Source organism: Xenopus laevis, chromosome 5S (genome assembly GCF_017654675.1).
Source record: "Xenopus laevis strain J_2021 chromosome 5S, Xenopus_laevis_v10.1, whole genome shotgun sequence".
NCBI classification, from domain to species: domain Eukaryota; kingdom Metazoa; phylum Chordata; class Amphibia; order Anura; family Pipidae; genus Xenopus; species Xenopus laevis.
Window position 1 is genome coordinate 82,853,840 of NC_054380.1, and position 19,605 is coordinate 82,873,444.

Sequence of the window (19,605 nt, forward strand, 5' to 3'; positions counted from 1 at the left end):
CCCCGGACCCTTACCAGAACTGTAAGGAGACAGTTAAGAGGAAGCGGGTTGGTGGCCTTTACAACCTTCAGGGTGAATTGGAAGTTTCTAGGGAGGGTATCCTGGAGGTTGTGGGGTCCTACTACACTGACCTTTACAAAGAAAGGGTTTTGGATAAGGGTAAGATTCAAGCTTTCCTGGAGGCAACCCCAGTTTCAAATGCTGACAATTTGGACTTTTCCCCTTTGGTGTCCAAGATAACAGAGGAGGAAGTACTGCAAGCAATTGAGAAACAGCAGAAAAGGAGGGCCCCTGGGCCAGATGGTTTCACTGCAGAGTTTTACAGCACGTTTAAGGAGGAGTTGGTTCTGGTTCTTACTGAAGTTTTTAATGACTGTCTGGCAAAGGGGCGCCTTCCTACATCTATGCAGTCTCTGGTTCTGATATCACAGGGCAAGGATTCGAGGCACATTGAGAATTGGAGGCCCATTTAGATTACAGGACCTTGCCAGTTGTTAGGTTCAATTAGCTTGTTCCTGGGTGTTATTCTTGTGATTCCTGTCTTGATCTACTGTGTTTGACCCTTGCCTACCTGCTACTACTCTGACCTCTCCAATCCTCCTGTCTGAAACTACGTTGACCTCTCCAATCCTGAAACCTTTGCCTGTCCTCTGACTATCCTCTGACTATTCTACAATCTCTATCCTGATTTTGGCCTGTCTGACTATTCTATTTGCTTGTGCTGGCCCGGCCTGCCGGTTCCTGGTGGCTTCCTGTCTTCAAGTATCCTTGTAAACAGTCGTGCCCCATTGCCTGTCAGAACTTACGCCTTGCACCTCTCGTTAAGTCCAGGTGGCATCTGAGTAAGCCGAGGGCTCCTCCCGAGGCCAAAGGCGGTCACTTAACTGGTGAAGTCGAGCCGAGACCAGGGTGCTTGTCTTCTGTTCTGTTGTAGGGTGCCGACCGTGACACTGGGTCTCTTCTTTCTAGTTCTCAGTTCTGTTCACTGGAGGGAAGGGACATTTTTGGTGCTGTTCTTTCTCTCAGGAAAGCACTGGAGAGGTGCAAGGCTTGGCAGTGGGGCAAATACTTTCTCTCTTTAGACCGAGCGAAAGCCTTCGATAAAGTCAATCACAAGTATCTATGGGCTGCTTAGCAAAGATACTGCATTCCGGATGAATTCATTAGATGGCTTAGAATTTTGTACAGCGGGGCAAAGAGCTTCCCATTGATTAATGGTTGGAAAGGTGAGGACTTTTTGGTGAGAGCTGGCGTGAGGCAGGGATGTCCTCTGTCCTCTGAGTCGACTTCTGTATGTTTTCTCATTAGACCCATTCTTGAGACTGCAGGATTGTGGACTTAGGGGTGTTTAGTTTCCGTTGGGTTGATCCTTTAAGTCCATACCCTACGCAGACTATATCACTCTGGTAATATCAAAACCTGAGGAGAAGGGAAAGGTTTTGGAGTGCTTTGGAAGTTACTCTGAGGCCTCAGGGTCTCAGATCAACCAGGAAAATTCGGAAGCTTTTTGGACTCTAGACGGTGAAAAAAGCTTTAGGCTTGAGCAGTGGCGTAACTAGATGTTGCTGGGCCCCACAGCAAATTAATTTTAGGGCCCCCAACATATCCAGTGTTTGTCCTGTTTTACCAATATATGTTCAAATTGCTCATTAATGAGAACCTCATGGGGCCCCCTGTACCTCCTGGGCCCCCCTGCAGCCGCAGAGTCTGCTTCCTCTGTAGTTATGCCCCTGGGCTTGAGAAATTCCCAGTGGCCCCAGGTTTAGTTAGAATTCTGGGCATTAAATTTGGTAAGGGAGACCTCGCTAAGGCAAATTGGGAAGACAAACTGAATGCTGGTCTAGCAAATGTTCAGCGGTGGAAATCATGGAAGCTGAACTATAGAGAAAGGATTGACATTGACTTTCCTGGTTTCTCTTTTTCTCTTTGTTTCTTATGTCTTTTTGTTGCCAGAATCTCTCTATGCCCGGATCCAGAGCTTGTTCTTCCAAATGCTTTGGGGGAATAGGCTCAACCCGGTAAAAAGGGGGATCACTTTCCTGCAGAAGAAAAGGGGAGGCTTGGACATGCCATGTCCAGTGGTTTTCTTCTGCACCATCTTTCTGAAGTTTAACTTTGGAGGGGTGGTGCAGGGGAGAGAGTGTGGAAAATCAGTGTTAAAGACTGGGCATCGCCCAGATTGGCTACTCAGCGGCAGGGTGAAAAAGGTCCGGATAAGAGGAGGCTACACCCCATCTTATCTGCGGCAAGTGGTTAAAATCTTTAAGAAATGGAATATTAGTGCAGGAGACATGCAGTCCCTTCACAGAAAAATCATTTATTGGAAAGTGCTGGTCTTTCACCTATTTGTGTCAAAGACTGCCCAGAGAAAATACTAGAGGAAAATATTCGCTTCCTCACAAGTAAAAGGTTTCCCAGAAAGTTCTGGGACATTTCTTGGCTGTCCCTACAAGGCAAACTCTTTGGGGCAAATTCACTAAGCGCCGAAGCGCCGAACGCTAGCGTTAATTCGCTAGCGTTTGGCATTTTCGTTACTGCGCAAATTCACTAACGAACGCTGGCGTAGTTTCGCTAGTGTTACTTCGCACCCTTACGCCAGGCGAATTTTCGCTAGCGATGTAACTACGCAAATTCACTAACTTGCGCAGTGTACTGAACGCTACCTTTTACGCTAGACTTCCTTCGCCACCTCAGAACTGGCGAAGCGCAATAGAGTAGATAGGGATTGTTTCAAAAAAAGTCAACATTTTTTCTAAGTCCCAAAAAACGCTGGCGTGTTTTCTACATTATGGGTGATAGGCTGAAAAAGATCGAAAAAATTTTTGGGGCTCCCCTCCTTCCCCCCTACATTTCCTGACTCATGGCAACTTACCTAGACAGTGGGCACATGTGTAGGCAAAATAAAATTTTTATTTGCTGATTTGAAGGTTTTCTAGGCATTTGTAGTGCTGATACGTATTCCTCCATTGAAATTTGAATTTCGCGCCGTATGCAAATTAGCCTTCGCTAGCGTAACTTCGCTTTACATAGCCAATCAACGCTATCGCAACTTCGCAACCTTAGGCTACACCTGTGCGCAACTTCGGATTTTAGTGAATTTGCGGAGCGCTGGCGAAACTACGCCTGGCGAAGTGCGGCGAAGTTGCGCCTGGCGCAACTTTGCATCTTAGTGAATTTGCCCCTTTGTGAGAGGTAATCTCAGATATCTCAGTATTGTTGATAGAGAATGCCCATGGGGGTGTGGGGCGGAGGAGACACAGCAGCACTTTCTCATAGAATGCCCAACATCATCTTTAAGGGAAAGTGTGGCGAGGTGTTTGGATCTGACTGTGTTACTTGAGTTTTCTGAGTTTTCGTATGGAGTGGTGGACAGGGCAGCAGGGAAAGACAGGTTCACATTGTACATAATAATTGCAGTATTGAAGTACCATCTGTGGCACATGAGATGCCGACTGACCACCAGTCAACTCCACCTGTCAGTAGCAAATGTTACAAATGCAATCTGTCGGGACATTGTATATATCAAAACCAAAGAAATTGCCTTTACTGATATAAAAAAAAGAATGTGGGATGTTATTCATTTTTCTTTCTGTTGAAATTTAATGTTTGATATTTAATTTGAATTGTAAATATCTGTGTTGTAATTTGATTTGTGATCACTGTATTCTTTGAATATTTTAAATAAAATTCCTTAACACAAGATAACAGCAACCTGGTAGATCTAAGAACAGCACTCAATAGGAAAATCCAGGTCTCACTGCAACACATTCAGTTACATTGAGTAGGAGATACAACAGCCTGCCAGAAACAGTTCCATCCTAAAGTGCTGGCTCTTTCTGAAAGCACATGACCAGGCAACATGACCTACAATGGCTGCCTACACACCAATATTACAACTAAAAAAAATACACTTGCTGGTTCAGGAATTACATTTTATATCATAGAGTAAATTATTTGCAGTGTAAACAGTGTAATTTAGAAATAAAAAGTATATCATAAAAATCTGAATTAATTTAATGTTTACATCATTTTCTGGTATATTTAAGGTATGAAGATCCAAATTACAGAAAGATCCATTATCCAGAAAGCCTCAGATCCCAAGCATTCTGGATGATAGGTCCAATACCTGTACAAGATGTGTTGTAATATAAGAGTGGAGGCCCAACCTTTTTAATTGATAAACCACATTCAAATGTAAAAAGTGTTGGAGGAGCAACACAAGCATGCAAAAAGCTCATAGGGAGTGATTGGCTATTTGGTAGCACCATGTGGACTGGTGGCCTACATGAAGCTTCATTTGGTAGTGCCCATGGTCTTTAAACCTCAAAAATGTGCCTATAGCCAAGAATTCAAAAATGAGCACCCATTTTGAGGCCCCTGGGAATGTCAAACTGGGTGGTGAGCAACATATTATCACAAGCCATTGGTTGGGGCTAGTGAATTAAAGGATAATACCCAACTCTCTTGTCAGCCTTCAATCAGTTATCTGGCTCCTGTTTAGGAAGAAGCATCTGGGCAGCATCTCAATGTGCTTTTCCCTTTTAGACATTTATGAACTTCCCGTGGGTAGCCTTTGTATTTTAGGCTGTTTAGAATAAATGTCTTGCTGTGATAAAAGTATTTCTTTTTTTTCTAAAAGCTTGTCAAGCTGTTTAAGTTCTTTATCAATCTGTATTTTAAGTATTCCCCTCAAGGGTTATAATCACATAGCTAACATTGCAGACCATTTACAACACCACAGGGTGCTCTTCAGAATGATGCTTCTTTTAAATCTAACCACAAGTGTATAACAAATATGACACATGTATAATATATGGCCAAGCTTAACTGACAACTTACTGAAAATGTTATGACTAGAAATGTAATTAACCTGTTTATTCCTCGTTTAAATATTCAAAGGTCAAAGACGACAACAAAAGCAGCTGCAATTGTGATTTTGAATGAAGTTGTGGGCGGTCATGTATCTACATTGAATCTCTGCATCATTAAAATTGTATCCATCCACCAAGTCAGATAATTGGCTGTCTTGCTAGTTGTACAACTGCCACATCCACCTTTACTATATAATCAGGCCTCAAATATTCTGTGTCAGATAAAAGGCCATACCACAATTAAGCAGCAAAAGCTACTTTTTGGGTTACTGTCGTTTGTCTTTTTCATTTTCATCTTATTGTCCACCCTTCACTTCTAATGTATCCACGTTGTTATCATCCAAGAAGAAGTGATTTAAACACTAATAAGTAGGGCAAGACTTGTTATAAAAAAGTGAGCAATAAAAGCATAGAATAATACTAATTCTTACATTAAGAGAAACGGCTTATCATTTTATGTTTCATCTTCCCTCTTACAAGACATACAAAATGGCCAAAGCCCTATTGCAGTCATTAACCCCTTATGTCCTGAAAGGAGCATTGGCCTGATTTTCAGCTTCCATGTCTCAGACATAATCACCTGCCTGTGTAATATTACTGCCATAGGAAAATGTACATACAAAGTGTATACAGTATACTTTTAAATGTATATTCAACTTTTTCTCACTATATAAAAAAAAATTCGCCCAAAATCCCACACCCGAATGCCCTTAATTTACCAATAAATCCGTAAAAACATGAAAAGCGCGTGCAAGAAAAAGTCACAACAAAATTGTGCGTCAAATCGAATCATGCAACTATTTTGATTATCAAATGAAAACCAACCCAAAACCCTCCAAGATCATGAAGGCAAGAAACATCTTGTTAAAGGGACATCTGCTATTAACTTTTACATGATATTGACAGGTTTTAGCCACAGTATTTTGGGATTTTTAGCAGCTTTGGAGCATAGTTAATCTTGAAAAATGTTAGGTTTTTTTTCCTTCCCCCTAAAAAAAATCGAAACTTCATAAATAGGCCCTTAGAGTCCACGGCATGAAATATCATATGATAACAGAAGCTTAAAATGTAATTAATATTTGTCTAAAATATAATATTTGTACTTGTACAGAAGCAAATTACAAATCTGTCTAATTCCAGGCAATGTCATTCTGTGGCTACTAAAGCAAATAAAGTACTGGCATAAAAAAGAGCATTAACAGTAGTAGTGAAAAAGTGAAAAAGAGAAAAAGGCAGCTCCAAACTCACTGCCAAAGTTAATTGGAATACACTCCTCAAACAAATTGTTCAATTGTTGTCAGGATTTCTCTGGGTTCAAGCCAACAAGGTTCCTTGGATCACAACATTAAAGAAAGATGCAGTATCCCATTAAAAGTATTATATATTAGTATTAAAAAAGAATAAACATGAGCAGCATCCGGGCAGTTAAAGGTGCTGATCATGTTTATACCTTTTTTAATGTATATACTAAATACTTTTGCTGCTTCTTTCTTCAATGTTAAAAGGGGTATTAATAAAAACATAATTTTGTGTCTTTATAGTTCCCTAGTCAAGCCTAGCCTTAAGTAAGCAGTGCATCTTTGGGCTCCAGTCCTTAACGGTCTGGCCACACAAGCAGATTCGGAGAGATTAGTTGCCCCAGTGACAAATCTCCTCTTCTTCGGGCGACAATCTCCCCAAACTGCCTGCCCTCCACCGGCTAAAATTAAAATCACCTGCAGCAATGCACATGCGGCGATTTCGTTTTCCAAAGTTTCCTCATGTGGCAACTTCGGGCGACTTTGGAAAATGAATCGACACATGTGCATTGCCACAGGCGATTTTCACTTTAGCCTGCGGAAGGCAGGGGGAAGGCATTTCGGGGTGATTGTCGCCCCGAAGAAGAGGGACCAGACCCTAAGAAGGAAAGAGCTGCAAAGAGTGCAAATAGACTCAACTAAACTAAAAAAAGGGATAAAAGATAATTATGGGTGTAGACTGTCAGGTTTAGGGTTGTGTTCTCTGTAGAAAAGATGCTTGCCATATTACTTTTATATGTACATAGAGGGCATTTTAGACAGATCTTTTTTCCTTTTAAAAAGGAAAAGAACACACCAGAGACTTGAAGAACTGAATCTTCCCTTGAAGCAGTGTAGGTGGTTCTTCATGTTGTCCTGACGAGGAGTAATAGTTTGGGGAAGAGCCCTTGAGGTGATTATACACCAGATTAGTGAATTGACCGTTCAGGTGTAGGTTAGCGGAGAGCCTACAGGAGAAGCCTGGTCATTATATGTGAGGTCACAGCAGAGAATCAGGGGTAAGCGTTCCTTAGTTAAAGGAGGCCCCTGTACATCTAATAACACTCCTGCCAGTGGAGGCTTCAGAAGGCAGAACACTGTGTGCATAACAGACATTGTAATTAAACAGCACCTGCTGCCAACAGAGCCTTTTTTTTTTTTTTTTAAATTGCCCCGCTGCCTGCGCTAAGACACTCACACTGACGTAACACACATGCACATAATGGGCAAGTTGTGGCTTTCTCTCATTATGCACATGCCTCAACATGGCCACTCGAACCGGGAGCTCCTTCCCAATGCAGTGGGACTAGCACTGGCGGGGGGCATTTGAAAAAAAATTACTGTTACCGTTTGGCTGGGGATTATATATTTTGGCAACAGGTGCCTTTTTAAGATCCTGGTCTGCAATCAAAGCCCTGGTCTGAACTGTGAGCTGTCCTGTTGCAAGAGGCTGTACAACAATAAAACAGTTTTGAGTTCATCACATTTATTGAGAAGATGCCTACTTCTTGCAGAAAAGGCCTAGTATATTAACACATTAGCGACAGGAGGGTTTGCTCTCAATTATCTTTTTTCAAACCAACGTAACAATGAAACTCTGTAAATAGTGCTAGGAAAAAAAAATGATCTGCTTCAATTCACCCCATGTGCACTGTCAGTGATTGTAACTTTTTATTCCGTGCCTGTTCTCTATTCAATAAATGTTTTCCATTTTTTCAGATTTTCAGTAACATTTATCTGATTTCCATGTTTAATCAAGTGTCAGGAAGTGATAAGACAAACTTCCAGGAAATGCTCACTTAAAAAATTTTCTGTCTGTATTATTTGAACCAGAGAGAGATATGAGTGTCACTACTGCTCCTGCTGCTAATGAATTGCCGTTACATCATCTGCTTTTGCGGGCAACAAATCAGCTATATAAAATAAATGATTTTCACAAAGTTGCTGAAATGACTGAATTTAAAATCACCACAATACACAATATATATCAGTTGAAAATAGAATGTGTCCCCTTATTTCTGTTGCTTGTGTAGCCAGAAGAGTTTGATAGATAATATCTGCAGCCTCTGGCACTTTGGCAACTATAAGCACATTCCACCCTCGCTGGATTCTTGTCACGTCCTACAATTCCCACTATGTAAGGGACAATGGAGGAAGTTTAGAAGATTATATAACATTTTACTGCAGTACACTGAAAAAAAACACAGGGCCCTGTTTCTTGCAACAAGAGAAAAGGAAACAAAAGCAACTTGCAAATTTCTTCGCTAGAAAAAAGGCATATGAATTCATGTAACGGACTAAAATATTGCAAAATGGCATATGTTTGTGACCAATAATAATTTGAGTCTAACAAGCTAATCCGTGTCGTTCCTTTACCAACATATACATTCCTTAGATTTGCTTATTCGTCTCTTAGTTAGGAGTGTGTGAGAAGGGCACTAGCAGTTTATGTGCTTGAAATTTAAGTTTCTACTTAAGAGCATTGCAATGATTTGGGGGGAAATAGAATTTCCTAGTATTTGTCAACATCTATCTATCATCTATTTATCTATCATCTATATATATTACAATGTTCTTAAATGTATGTATATATATATATATATTTAAGAACATTGTAATATATATAGATGATAGATAAATAGAATCTCCAGGTGATCCCAGTGGTGGCCAATAGCAGGGCAACCATGTTTGGAAATTTTAACCTTAAAAGCAGCAAGTAAGTTATCGGTAAAGTTGCAAATGGAAAAAGTGAATAGAAAGGAAAAGCATATAATAGATATTTTAAAACTCCAGGTGGTCATCATTGTTCACTCCTCTACTTTTTTTTGTTTGCTTGTTCTACATTTGGCCAAATAACGTGCATGCCCATTGTGCTATTTGTATTTTGTATTGTAGAGTTTATTTTCAAGAAGGATGATAAAACTCCATGTAGTTACAGTGTCCCCACACCCAGCCCTTTAATGGTGGTTTTATGCCTTTAAAAATGGTTGTTAGCCTTGGAGAGCTCTCCTCTATAAAAGCTGCAGTGGGGGGAGGATCAGCTTAAAAGACTAATGCTCAGGTTAGAGGACACTTTTTCCAAGAAAAGTAATCATTATTAGTATTAGTATTATTATAATTATTATTATTAACATGCATTTTTAGAGCACCAACATATTTTGCAGCATTGTAAATCATGCAGAGAGGTGCCAGCCTATAAAATATGGAAGAAAGTAAATAGAAAGTAAATAGGAGCACCATATATATGAAGTTTACCTTGACATGGTATGGTGGCTTGTCAATTTTATGATCGTAACCTTGTAACTAAAACCTCAGTTTTTTAAAAATAAACGATGCACTTGCTCAAATAGTAACTTACTAGTAAAAAAGGACCATTTGCAAACCCCTTTCTTATGTATGCTTGATTAAAATTATGCTGTCAGACATTATTAATATTTTTTATTTATGTATGTATTTTAACGGTTCAGTAGTAATGTAATAGCCATTTTCTTTCCAACGATGCATCTGAAATATATTTAGCCTTCTCCAGCCAGTACTAAAAAAATGGAAACATCAACAATAGCAAAAGACACACACATAATAGGAAGCGTTCGTTTTTCAGATAAACGATTGTTGATATTGCCAGGAGACAGTCACACTGATTCCGAGCACAGAATGAAGAATGATCTCAGACTGTAGTATTTTTGCCAGGAGGAAAATAGAGAAATTTATATTAGCAACACGCATTTCTATTTGAAAAAATTAATAGTCAATATAACTTTCATGATACATGTTTTTAAAAAAAAATGATGGCATTGTCTATGAACTTTAACACAGTGCATTTATTGTCAAATCCAGGGTCCTTAAACTCTTGATGGGTATAACTGTGTAGAATATAATATACAAAAATAATATTGCACACAACCTCGACTCAATGATTCAGAATCTGTATCTAAGAAGTTTTATGGGAGTGGGTTTGTGCTGTACCCAAGCACAGTGAGTTTTAATAGAAAACAACAGAGAATTACTGTTCAGAAAACTGAAGGCATTTAGACGAATAATCAAATTATTCCCTTCAATGCAAAATAGTTTTCATTGCCTCTCAGAATCTTAAGTATGAAAACTGCAATTAATTAAACATCTGAAGCAACAGGTTAAATTAAATTAAATGCAATTAGAATAGAATAAAGGAACTACTGAACCAACGCTTGGTCTATTGTAATACGATATAATGGGATGCAATTTAACACTCAGTGGAATTTATTAGCATTATGTCATTTTTTTTGTTTTATATATATATATATATATATACTGTGTGTATATATATATATATATATATATATATATATATATATATATATATATATATATATATATATATATACACACACAAATAGATGCTGCAACCAATATCATATGGGGAAAAGTCAGATGGCAGATTGGCAGGACAAAAGAGCATCAGTCGGTGTACTCAAGCTTCCTCCATGCCACACATAGGGGCACATTTACTTAGCTCGAGTGAATAAAAAATACTTCAAATTTGGAAGTATTTTTTTGGCTACTTCGACCATCGAATTGGCTACTTCGACCTATGACTACGACTTCGAATCGAACGGTTCGAACTAAAAATCGGTAGACTATTTGACCATTCGCTTGTCGAAGTACTGTCTCTTTAAAAAAAACTTCGACCACCTACTTCGCCACCTAAAACCTACCGAGCATCAATGTTAGCTTATGGAGAAGGTCCCCATAGGCTTTCCTAGCTTTTTTTGATCGAAGGAAAACCGTTCGATCGATGGATTAAAATCCTTAGAATCGTTCGATTCGAACGATTTAATCGTTCGATCAAAGATTTTTCCTTTGATCGTACGAACGAAGGAAATGCGGTAAATCCTTCGACTTTGATATTCGAAGTCGAAGGAGTTTACTTCGACGGTCGAATATCGAGGGTTAATTAACCCTCGATATTCGACCCTAAGTAAATGTGCCCCTGAAAGTCTGATTTTTTTCTGGTCGGAGTTTTAAAGAGGAAAACCAAATATTTTGTGGAAATTTTTTTTTTAAATTTTTTGTAATTTATTAAACCCAGGTGCTGCTAAAAGTCCAAATAAAAAAGTACTCCATCTCAAACCTGCCGAGTTCATCTAGAAGTCAATGGCAGATGTCCCGTTTGCAATTGGAAGATATCATGATCTGCGCTGGGTTTCATACAATAATCCGATTAATTTGTGGTATTTGGGCGATAATCCAAAAAAATATTTTTAGTTTTTAGGTGTTAAACCCAGAAAAATCATACGATTCGGATTTTTTTATCATTTTATCGAGTCTTTTCCCTCAACAGATTTTTTTTAGAATTTATTAATTGATAAATAAAATAAAATGTGCACTCGAGTTAGCTCGAAGTTGTTTTAATAAAATAATGAGAAATTTGGGGATTTTAGAAAAATAACCCCCCTAGTGTCCCCACCTAGGTGAACCTGCTAGACTGATTGACTGAGAGATGCTAGGGCTTGTTTGTTTGAAAGCACAACTATCAGGTCTAGATGATCACACTAAGGCTAACACTGGAAAGGATAGACGGCCGTTTGTCAAAAAAATTGCCAACGTGGCCAACAATAAATCTATAGCTTGTTACATATTTTGGTTGCGAATATGATGAATGGAAAGGTCTAACTGAATTAAAGGAAAACTATACCCTGAAACAATGTAGGCCTCTATAAAAAATGTATTGCATTAAACAGTTCATATGTAAACCCAGCTTCATGTAAAGAAACCATTTTCATAAAACTATGGCTTTAATACACTTTGTGGGTGATTTATCAAGGTTTGAATTTAAATTTTTGCCACAATTAGAATTTTTTTGCACAAAAACTCACAAATGTGTATAATATTTTTTAAAAAATTAAATATCCAGTATTTATAAAGCAAAAAAACCTCAAAAATTGAATGTAAATAATCGGCATCTAAAATTTGGTCAATGACAGTTGTCGTACGCAAAATTCAAGCCATTTTTTAAATTTGAGTTTTCAAGTTTTAGGGGCCTATTTATCAAACCTCGAATTTTTCCGGTCCAAATTCGCAAAAAACTAAAAGCTAGAACCTTTCAAAATCATGTAGAAGTCAATGGCAGATGGTCCCTTTCACAATTGGAAGAGGTTTTTTACCTTAAGGAAAAAGTATTTCACTCGATAATCCAATAAATTCAAGGTTTTCAGGCAAGACTCTATAAATTCGAGTTTTTGGAGCGACAATTCAAAACAGTCACACAATTCAAATTGACACTCGATTTTGGTGCGACTTTTTCTTGCACCGATTTTATCAGGAATAATTATTTGTAAATTAAGAGCATTTGTGGTTGGGAGTTTTGTCACATTTTTTTTCATAATCTGAGAAAAAGTTGAGTTTTAGTAAATATGCCCCATAATTCGAGTTTGAAGTTGAGTTTTTTAAGCCTATAAACTTGAAAAATTAGAGGCATTCAAGTTTTTTTAACGATTATATTCAACCAAGCTTTTTACATACGCATTTTTTTACTTATTCGAAGTAGAAAAAAAACTATAAACCTCACAAATTCAAATTTTCATAAACAGCCCTCTTTATGTACAACTGGGTAATCCTAAATAAAAAATTCCCATTTTAAGTACTAAGGGCCGTCCCTGGGATCCTTTGATTCACGGTGCATACAAACATGTTAGGTCACATGAGTCAATTACTAGCTAATGTTCTGTCTTTTACTCACAAGCTTCTTCCAGTTACTGTTAGAGCTGCAGTATTTCTGGTCAGGTGATCTCTGAAGGAGCACACAGGCCATCACAAAATGGTGGCAAAAGGGAAAAAATGTAAAAGGGCAACATTTTGTCACATATATATATTGTCATTTTGTAAAATTCTTTAGTAGGCTACATAATATGATATAACATGATATGAACTATCTGCTGTTAAAGTATTAATTTTAGCATTATATCTTACCGTTAAATGTAACTGTAAAAGTTACTTTATAATGACGTAGGGGCACATTTACTAAGGGTTGAATATCGAGGGTTAATAAACCCTCGAATTCGACCCTCAAGGTAAAATCCTACGAATTTGAGTATTGAATTCGAAGGATTTACCGCAGATCCTACGATTGAAGGAAAAATCCTTTGATCGAACAATAAAATGCTTTGAATCGAACGATTCGAAGGATTTAAATCGATCAATCAAAGGATTTTCCTTCAATCAAAAAAAACCTTAGAAAACTGATGGGGAAGGTCCCCATAGGCTAACATTGTAGCTCGATAGGTTTAAAGTGGCGAAGTATGTAGTCAAAGTTTTTTTCAAAGAGACAGTACTTCGACTATCGAATGGTCGAATGGTCGAATAGTCGAATGATTTTTAGTTTGAATCTTTCGAATCAAAGTCGTAGTCGAAGGTCATAGTAGCCTATTCGATGGTCCTACCCAAAAAAAACTTTGAAATTCTACGTTTTTTTACTTCGAATCCTTCACTCGAGCTTAGTAAATGTGCCCCTTAATGTCACATAGGAATGCATTGCAACAAACATGGTGAAGAAATATTAAGAATTACTGAAAACACTTGGGGGCTGATTCACTAAGCTCGAGTGAAGGATTCGAATGAAAAATACTTTGAATTTCGAAGTATTTTTTGGGTACTTCGACCATCGAATTGGTTAAATTCGTTCGAATTCGAACGAAATCGAACGAATCGAACGAAAAATCGTTCGACTATTCGACCATTCGATAGTCGAAGTACTTCCCCTTTAAAAAAAACTTCGACCCCCTACTTCGGCAGCTAAAAGCTACCGAAGTCAATGTTAGCCTATGGGGAAGGTCCCCATAGGCTTGCCTGTGATTTTTTGATCGAAGGATTTTCCTTCGATCGTTGGATTAAAATCCTTCGAATCGTTCGATTCGAAGGATTTAATCGTTCGATCGAACGGAAAATCCTTCGATCGATCGATCGCAGGATTAGCGCTAAATCCTTCGACTTCGATATTCGAAGGATTTAATCGTTTGATCGAACGGAAAATCCTTCGATCGATCGCAGGATTAGCGCTAAATCCTTCGACTTCGATATTCGAAGTCGAAGGATTTCAATCCGAGGGTCGAATTTCGAAGTATTTTTAACTTCGAAATTCGACCCTTAGTGAATCGGCCCCTTGGAGTTTTGAACAAGTTTCAGATATAATGGGCCAATACAAATAACATACAAACAAGTTCTGAGTGGAAACAAAAAATGAATATTCTGAACAGTTCCATTGAGAGAATTGCACAGGTAAGAAAACATCTGCTTATGCTTTTCTCTCTGAATACTAAATATGGAAATTAGATTGAGAAGCATCAGCTGAACATTTCATATGAGGGAGGTATTGTATACAGACAAAAGGTAAACAAATGTTAAACCCAGTGTTGCCTGTGCTGTTGCTGAATAAACAACTAACGCTTGTATTGAATATCACATTTATATTCTATTTCCCCTAAGTCTTTTTAGTTTCCAGAACTATCAACAAAAGTAGACAATGATTTTCAAAGGCAATGCTTGCTAGTGTTGGACCCTATTGGCATAACTTATTTTGCATAGGAAATCCCTATATATCCAGCAGGCAGGCTGCCAAATGAAAGAACCGTTGTCCAGTGGTTGACCAAACTGCAACTCAAATCTGCCCAACCAGCGATCAACCCGCTGGTTTTGGGCAAACCCACACATCCCTAATAGGCACAATGTCTTCTGTTCAAGATTGACTAAGCTTCTACCCCTTTAGATATTGATAATCAGTGACCACAAAAAATTACAAGAGTAGTTAAAAGGTAAATTCCTACAATGCTATAAATCTAAAATGCTCCATAAATACTAGAACTCGGTGCACAAACATTTGCTTATCCCTAGAGTCAAAGAAATTGCAGCAGAAATGGCTTTGAGATCAGTTGGATTGGTACACAATGAAATGTTTATTAATGCAGAACTCTCAGATACACAGAAAGGCTTCCCCTGTCAGATCACTACACTGAAACAGTCCATAACAATAGTGCTGGAATATTAGGCTAAGGCCACACTAGGCGATAGTGCCGCGATTTGACTCGCGGCGACTTTTCGCCGCGACTTTTAAGCCGCAATCGCTGGGGAAACTTTTGCGCTCGCGTCTATGGGGAATCGCAAAAAATCGCCATCGTAAAAACACACGCGGCGATCTTTTCTCTACTGTCGCTCGAAATTGCCTCGCTAGGCGATTTCGAGCGACAATAGAAAAAAGATCGCCGCGTGTGTTTTTACGCTGGCGATTTTTCGCGATTCCCCATAGACGCGAGCGCAAAAGTTTCCCCAGCGATTGCGGCTTAAAAGTCGCCGCGAAAAGTCGCCGCGAGTCAAATCGCGGCGCTATCGCCTAGTGTGGCCTTAGCCTTACTCTGCAAAGGATTTTATCTAGGTAGAAAGAGCAGTTAGATACTAAATAGAAAAAAAGTCAGAAGGTATTGTGTTACATTTATTTGTACCCCATAAAATGTCAGTCAACAGTCAAGTCTGAATTAAAGATCTGAGATTACTCTTGTAAATGAGGGATTTTAAATTTTTATTGACAAAAACAAAGAAAGATAGATATCATTCACGTTAGCACAGGTTATCCTATTATGGGCCAATAAGTAGCCATCTGAATGTGTAGCAACCACATATTTTTTAAAATTGCCTTAAAGGAGAATTCCACCTGTCCTGAAAAACAACCGTACCACCCAACCCAGGTAGACCCCCATCCCTCCTGCCCCCAGGCTAACTAACCCCCCCCCCCGGGAGATGTCCAATACTCCATACTTACCCCTCGCCACAGATTCTTCCAGCGAAGTTCCACGCATCCATCTTCTGCGTCCTCTGTAAGCTGACTGAGAGGTATTTCTGTGCATGTGCAGAATTACACAGAGATTGCCGATCTCCCAGTCAGCTTACCGAGGACGCAGAAGATGGACGCGTGGAACTTCGCTGGAAGAATCACCATACCATATAGGTCTCTCCCTATAGATCAATTTGAAACGGTAAGACTGATCTACAAACACAGCAATCAATCAGATCTTTCTTTTTTTTTTTATTCTTTGTTAAAATCCAATTGCTAGCTAATGAGACCTAGAGATGTAGGTCAATATTACCTGTATGTAGAGACCCGAAGGGTAGAGTGGGGTTTCCTAGAGTTTCCAAGGGCAGAGCTCTTGGATTGGTGTGGCTTCAGGTTCCTAGGGTAGTGGGCATTTTTTATCAATGAGAATGTAAAGTTTTACTTCCCCTTTAAATTTTCATAAAAGTTATATTTGTTATATAATAAAGCATGTGATTGTTGTTCTTATGGGGGCCACGGTAGATGTATTCCCGGATCCCATTAGGTGGAGGCACTGCCAGAGAAGCATTCCCACTACCCTTTCACCTTGCAAAGGGTCTCAGGACTCGAGTTGGTAAGCAGGTACGAACTTGGCACCAGGGGGGTTGGCCAAGTGGGCATTACATGTACATATCAGGGATTTTCCATGCCTGACTCAGCAGATAGAGACCCATTATAAAGCTTTATAAAAGCAAATACATTTGATGGAGGCAAAGGACAAGGGCACAAATATATTTCTATTTACCATTTGTCCATATTGAATCAAAGAATTATGCAGTATTTTCTACATTAATCAGCTTTAGGCATGTTTGTTCTAGGTAATTTAGCACGTTAGAATGGTCATTAGCTAAGCAACAGTGAGTATCAAGATCCAGAAGTCAACATAAATAATGTATTGAAACCCATAGTATATACTTAGGCTTCCAAGTAAAATAAGAGCAATAAATAAAGGGCTGAGTCCTTCAATTCAAAAGAGTATAGATGTTGGACAATCAGGGTGAGGTTAGTTTTGTCAAAAGTCACAGAAAAATATGATTTGCGACTTACTGAACATCATTCTGCAAAGACCAGCTCTTTTAATCCTAGGTAACTGCAGAAGTAGACAGTTCAAAGCAGAAAGTGTAACGTCTTTAAATAATCTTATAGTCAAAAAGAAGGACATTTTAGCTGGACAAATATTTGATATTGTTATCAGAATATCATCATCATTTATTTATATAGCGCTGTCAAGATACGCAGAGCTTTACTGCAGTTATAGCAAACAGGGAATAAATGGTGGATAACAAACAAGGATTACAAAGTACAATAGGGTTAGAAGGACCTAGAGATTAGAGTTTACAAACTAAAAGGTTAGGGTACAATTGAGATATTAGGATTATATAAACATTTTGTCATTTTTGATACAGCAATGATAAATTAAGGGACATCGAATAAGCCTCTTTAAACAGATGGGTCTTTAAGGAGCGCTTGAAAGTTTGGAAAGAAGGAGAAAGTCTGACAGCTTGTGGCAGAGAGTTCCAGAGAAAAGCAGAAGCCCGAGAGAAGTCTTGTAGACGAGAATGGGCAGAAGTGATCAGAGGAGAAGTGAGGCGAAGATCAGAAGCAGAGCGTAGGTTTCGTGAAGGAGTGTATTTGGAGATTAGAGATGAAATATAGGGATGGGTTTCTTTATTAAGGGCCTTCAATGTGAGTGTAAGTAATTTGAATTTGATTCTAGAAGAGATTGGGAGCCAGTGAAGGGACATGCATATGGGAGCAGCTGATGTTGATCGGCGAGCTAGATGAATGAGTCTAGCGGCCGCGTTTAGAACAGATTGGAGTTGTGAAAGGTGACTTGTTGGAATACCTGTGAGGAGTAAATTGCAGTAATCAAGGCAGGAGATGATGAGAGACTGAATCAGTGTTTTAGTTGATTCTGAACTGAGATATGGTCATATTCGAGCAATGTTGCACAGTTGAATACGGCATGCAATATGGAATGCAAATAATTGGAGAATGATCTTTTTATAATAATAAATAATTCCAGATTATTTTTTTCTTTTCTATTGTGTTAGTCAAGCAAAATAAACGTTACTTCTACTATATAAATTATTTATATCTTGTTTCCTTCAGTCTTAGAAATCTCAACCAAAGCAATCAGAGAGGCACAATTTTGTGAACACTTTTATTAAGACAAGCTTTGCATCATCCCTAAAATCTTGTTTATATGCCAAAATGGGGGACCCAATCACCATGTCCAAAAGTATAGACTGTGAGCAGGGAGAGGGAGGAGTGGAGTGATATCAAGGAAATGTAGAATGAAAAGTGAAAGTAAATGTCTGCCCCACCTCTATGCATGAAGCATACAGGGCAGGCAATATATGATTGACAGTTGAGATTTTTAAATAATTTTATAACAGGTATGAATGTTTTAATAAAATAAAAAAAATAAAAAATATTTGGGTTTCTTGTTAAATTGAAAAAGTACTGTTATTATAGAATTTATATGACTGGGAGACATGTCCCCTTTAAGTCTAATAAAAGAAAATTTAAGGGAGCGTTTATGCCTTTCAGGAGTCAAAAGACTGTGGATCATCACTAGAGAATGCTGTAACTGGTAGATAATGGAAACAGTGCTATTATTGATTGACTGCAATTGATCAAAATTCTGCACGATCTGGATGTTTGTGAGTGGAAATATTTAAAGTATATTTCATCCTACAATCTAAATAAAAAATAACACTTTATGGATGTCTCACAGACCTGGAGCGCTGGTCCTAAAAGAAGAAGGAAAATGGAAGTGTTTTCACCCTACATGTGTTGGCTAACATATGTAACTGATAATCTGTTATTTCCCGGCATAATTATATACAAGAAACTAACATTTTTCTAAAAGTCTAATTTTACTAATTTTACAAATGACTGTACATTACATCAGTCAAACAAATACATGATCAGATGAAAACCCCTCTAATGTGACTCTGCAGAGTTATACCTGTAATAAAAATGATAACTCTGTAACACGCAATTTTAAGTTCTGATTTATCTCATTAGTGAGATTGTTTGTTCCTAGAATAGCTATTAATTTGATCTCGTTTTAATTTATTAAATATAGCTGTCATATGCTTAATTAAATTAACATCTGTGGATGTCAGAGTGGATTTATCAGAGAGGCAGTAATGTGAGAAGTGATCACAATCATGTTGTAGTGCAAGTACAGGTATGAGATCTGTTATTCAGAAAGCAACAGACTCCCATAGACTACATTATAATCAAATAATCCAAATTTTTATAAATCATTTCCTTTTTTCTCTGTAATAATAACAGTACCTTGTACTTGATCCAAACTAAGATATAATTAATCCTTATTGGAAGCAAAACCAGCTAACTGGGTTTACATGATTTTCTAGTTGAATTAAGGTATGAAGATCCAAATTATGGAAAGATCCATTATCCAGAAAACCCCAGGTCCCAAGCATTCTGGATAACAGGTCCAATATCGGTACAACTGGGTTATCAATGTTTTGCTCATTTACAAAAGGGTTATGTCCATTAACTTAAATATCATCAAAAGTGAGGGCATTACAGTCCTTGACTATGATTATTATACATTATTGAATATCTTGTGTTATATGATGTA